At 38.6% G+C, this 5,103-nt stretch overlaps 1 non-coding gene across 1 annotated transcript; it reads right to left on the bottom strand.

Moving 5' to 3' along the window:
* Positions 1–3,234: 3,234 nt before the first annotated feature.
* On the bottom strand, positions 3,235–3,340 carry LOC145633439 (small nucleolar RNA R71). The gene has a single exon (XR_014112764.1). It is a non-coding gene; the product is annotated as a small nucleolar RNA R71 (small nucleolar RNA).
* Between the last annotated feature and the right edge of the window lie 1,763 nt (positions 3,341–5,103).

Raw genomic sequence — 5,103 nt, 5'->3', positions numbered from 1 at the left:
TCCAGGGATTCCTCTTAAGTTATACTTAACAGTCACCAAGGAGACAATAGGGGCTATGCTTGCACAAGAAGTAGAAGGTAAAGAAAATGTAATCTACTATCTAAGTAAAAAGATGCTTGAGTATGAAGTACGCTATACACCGCTTGAGAAATTGTGCCTCGCATTGGTGTGGGCTACAACCAAGCTAAGACATTACATGCTCGTGCATACAGTCTTTGTAGTTTCCCGAACGGATCCACTTAAGTATTAGTTCGAAAAGTCAACACTCAATGAACGCATATCAAGATGGATAGTCAATTTAGCCTAGTTCGATGTAAGATTCATGCCTTAAAAGGCTATCAAAGGATATGTGGTCTCGGATTTCCTAGCGGATTTTCCAATAGAAGATTTGACGCCAATGCATGACAATGAATTTCTAGATGAAGACTTGATTGTCACAGAAGATGATACTTGGACTGTATACTTCGATGGAGCCTCAAACCAAAAGGGATGTGGCGTTGGAGTATTATTAGTATAACCTAAAGAAGAGCACGTTTCAATTTCCATAAAGCTAGATTTCGACGTTACCAACAACGCTGTTGAATACGAAGCATGCGTGGTAGGCCTTACAACTTTGGCATTGGGAGTAAAGAAATTACGAAAATTTTAGAGACTCTTCATTGATCATCAACCATATTTCTAAAAGATGGAATGTAAGGAGTGAAAGTCTAGCCCCTTACCAAACTTATCTGTAAACCCTCACCAATCAGTTAGAAAAAGTAGAATACACTTATCTACCTAGAGAGGAAAACCAATTTGCTGATGCCTTGGCAAGACTAGCCTCAATGGTTAGGATTCCTACGGAAATCGAGCAAATGCCTCTAACTATAGAGAAAAGGCATAAACCGGCTTATATTCAAGCCATAGAAGATGATGAAGTGGTCCATGATGAGTGTCATTTATGGCACTCATTTGGTTCTTTTTAGGGTGAATTTCATGTTATTCTATAGCATTTTCTTTATTTGATTTCTTTCTTTATGCATTTCTTGGTTTATTTTGTTATTTTCTCTTTTATTTGCTTGTCTTTCTTTATTTTTCAGGTTAAGGTCGTTATCCAAGTTTCCCAAGGCCTCTTCCCAAGTTCGGCATTGATTAGGATGTCTAGTGTTCTCTATTTAAAGCTCAAGCATGGAGAAGTGCAAATTCCTAATGTCCTTGAGTTGTGCATTTCAAGCCGTGGGGGCATGATTTATAGTCTTGAACCCGCAAACACAGATTTTAGAAACTTCAAGGTCCCGTGTTTATCAAGAGCATTGAGTCAAACGCACAAGGAGCATCGGAATAATAGGGAAGAAGGCTCCCCTGCTCCCAAGCGCGGGCGCGCGCGACCATGGTGCGGCCGCGCGGCCTGGTGGCACGGGCGCGCCTCCCTCTTGCGCGGACGCGCCTGTCTGGATCCCTATTCCATACCCATATTTGCGCGGCCGCGCTCTCCCTTATGGTTGACCGCGCCTGTATGAGTTTATTTGGGGATAATCTAACTAACTTCTCTTAGTTAGTTTTACTATATATAGATTTTCTTTCTATTTTAGAGGGAGGATTATTAGAGTATCATTAGAGAATCATTAGAGATTTTATTAGAGAATTAATTTAAAAAATAGAATTAGAATTTTATATAGAGAAACTCTGGATTGTAGAGAGAGAAGTTCTTAATTGTTGATTGATGATTGAAGATTGTTAATTCTAGCATTTCCTCCATTGAATTGAAGCAAGTTTGTAAGGATTTCTTTTACTTTTATGCAATTTTTAGCTTATCATTTCAATTGCTTTGTTGATTGTTCAAGTTTGAATTGAATTTGTGATTGAATTAGTTCTATTGATATGATGATGATGATGAAATTGTTGATTAGCTTAGTTTTGATCTTAATTTCAATGGATTGTGAGTAGTTCTCTTGCTAGGGGAATGGTGAAGCATGTATGAGTGATGGATTGATGCTAATTGGGGGGAAATTGATGGAGTTGATGTTGTGATTAAATTGGTTGATTGATTAAGTGCATGTGTGTGATTAATGAAAGAGTAGCTAAGTTTTATTTGTTACACTAGAATGCATTGTAAGCTTGCATTGATACAGAAAATTGATTTGTGGCTTGCTTTTGTCGATTGAGTAGGTTTGCAAGGTTCCTAGTTAGAGTCTCTCGTAGTTGGTGCTAGCTTGACCTCTAGGAGATTAGCCTACCTTACTCCCTTGATTGCTTAGTTGATTTTCCCTCGCATCACTTGACTTAGTCATCTCCAATCCCAATTAGATATGTCCTTTCCAAGTACGTGCGGATCCTAACCCTAGTGCTTGTTAAATTTGATTTCAATTTGATTGTTTGATTGTTTTGAATACACACACCTCACTTTATTACTTCTAAATAGCGTAGCTTTGACTTTAGCATTCATTTCCCATTCCTAGTGGTTCGACCATCGACTTACTCTATGCTTTGTATAGGGGTGTGTTAAGAGATTATAATTTTTGTTTTGACCAAGGGTAGATTAGTTTTCAACGACCTAGTCTCGCCCTAGATAAAAAAATGGCGTCGTTGCCGGGGAATGGCGTAGATGATTGCTATTGTGGTTGAGTCTATTTCACCTTAATCTCAAAAATACAAAAAAAAATTTCTCTTTAGGCTACATTTGTAGTTGTACTATTGATATTTGCATTGAGTTTTTTGTATACGTAGGATAAGAGGAAGGACTTTAGTTGCATTTGATCCCGAAATTGAGAGAACAATAACAAGGATAAGGGTTGCTAATCGTTCTTTGAGTCCAAGCTCTCCAAGAGAAGAAATTCACCAAGAAAGAGTAGAGGAGGATCAAGTAAGAATGGGAGATAATCCAAGAGTTACTTTGAAGGAGTTGGTAACTCTCGGTGCATATAGGTTTGAAAGTGGGATTGCATTGCCAACAAAACCGGCCAAATGACTTTGAAATAAGACCGGCCATGATCACTTAGATTGAAAGAAGACAATTTAGTGGGGCTAAGATTGAGAGTCCGCTAAACAATCTCAAAGAATTCAAGAAGTATTGTAATACTATCAAAGTGAATGGTGTTTTTCAAGAGTTTATCCGGCTCAAGTTGTTCCCCTTCTCTCTCATAGGTCGAGCCTTGGAATGGTTAGACAAGGAGGTCAAGCCAAATTCTCTTAGAACATGGGATGAAGTTACCAAGGAATTCTTGTCTAGGTTCTACCCCCAAAAGAAAATGACGGAGGCAAGGGCTTTGATCCAAAGTTTCAAGCAAAAGCCTAGTGAGAGCTTGTATGAAGCTTGGGAAAGGTATAAGGAGTATCAAAGAGAATGTCCCCATCATGGAATCCCAACCTATCAAACCATTCAAATTTTCTATGGAAGGTTGAGTCCTCAAGGAAAATTGTGTCTTGATGCAGGAGCCGGAGGCCTAATCATGAACAAAACCAAAGAAGAGGTTGTGGACATTATAGAAGATGTGGTGCGCCATTACATGGATTGGCAAGAAGGAGAAAGAGAGTCTTCAAGCAAGAATGGATCAACAGTTTATTCGGTTGATCACCTTAATGCCATCAACAATCTATCCTCTCAAATTGCAAGTTTGGGAAAGGAGATGACAACAATCAAGGCAAAGCTTGAGAGTGCAACTTCCAATGCACAAGGTCATCCCTCCCACATTAAAGGGAGAGGTACATCTTCTAACTCTACTCCTCTTTCTACTTCTAACAATATGCCCAATGGATGTTTGTTTTGTGAAAATTGTGGGTCTTATGACCATGATGCTTCTACTTATTCAAATGGGTTTGAAAATCTTGATGATGGTGAGAGTAGTGAATGTGAAAATATGAATTTTGTCTCAAACAATAACAATGGTCAAAGGTTTGATGGACCAAGAAACTTTGGAATAGAAATTCTCATCAACAAGGTGGATTTGATAACTATAACAATGGTAATTATAGGAACCAAGGAAACCAAAATTTCCAAGGCAACTATAATAACCAAGTTTATGGGAATCAAAACCAAGGCCAAGGTTATGAAAATCAAAGCCAATCTCAAGGCTTTGGTGGCCAAAACCAAAATTTTAGCAACAATCAAAATCGAGGCAATTGGAATAATCAAAATAGGGGGAATTTTGAAAACAATCAAAGGGGACCCCCACCCGAATTTGGTCCAAAATCTCAAGGTGTTGGTGAAAATTCCTATTCTCAATCGTTCAAGTCCAATTTGGAGGAGATAATTGAAAATCAAACAAAAATCTTGAACACCTATATGGCGGTGAGCGATAAGAAATTTAATGAGATCATGACACATAACAAAATGCTTGAGACACAAATCACCCAACTAGAAAACACTTTGAAAGATTGTGCTAGTCCTTCTTCATTGCCTTCTCAATGAGTTAATTTTAAGAAACCCGTTTATTCCATCACCACAAGGAGTGGAAGAGTTCTTGAAGAGAGAGTTTCTAGGGATTGTGAGGAGGACAAGAAGAAGAGTGTTTCAAGTGAGCAAAAAGAGTAAAATGTGTCAAGAGATGTGAGCAAAGAAGAGAGCCATGAGAAAAAGAAGAGTGATGAGAGAAAGCAAGAGGAAGTAAGAAAACCCAACCTTCCATTTCCCCAAAAGTTTATGAGGAACAAACTAGATGAACAATTTGGGAGATTTCTTGAAATGTTGAAGGAGGTCAATCTTTCTATCCCTCTAACCAAAGCCATGACCCAAATGCCTAGATATTCCAAGTTCCTTAAGGATATTTCTAGTGGAAAGAGAGATTGTAATGAGATAGATTCAGTGGAGCTTGGTGAGTGTTGTAGTGCTTTGATTCACAATGACCTCCCCAAGAAGATGAAAGATCCGGGTAATTTCTCCATTCCTTGCAAAATCAAGAGTAAGATGTTTGAGAATGCTTTATGTGATTTGGGTGCTAGTGTGAGCATAATGCCCTTCTCGGTCTTCAAGAAGCTAAATCTAGGAGAACTTCTTCCTACCAACATGACTTTGCAATTGGCCGATAGGTCCATCAAGTTTCCCAAGGGAAGAGTTGAGGATGTTCCCCTAAAGATAGGTGGTTTTACAATTCCCGTTGATTTCATTGTGCTTGAAATAGAAGAAGA

Source organism: Chenopodium album, chromosome 5 (genome assembly GCF_948465745.1).
Source record: "Chenopodium album chromosome 5, dcCheAlbu1.1, whole genome shotgun sequence".
Classification (NCBI taxonomy): Eukaryota; Viridiplantae; Streptophyta; class Magnoliopsida; order Caryophyllales; family Amaranthaceae; genus Chenopodium; species Chenopodium album.
Note: the sequence above shows the minus strand (reverse complement) of the source record. Positions and strands in the feature narration are given on the sequence as shown.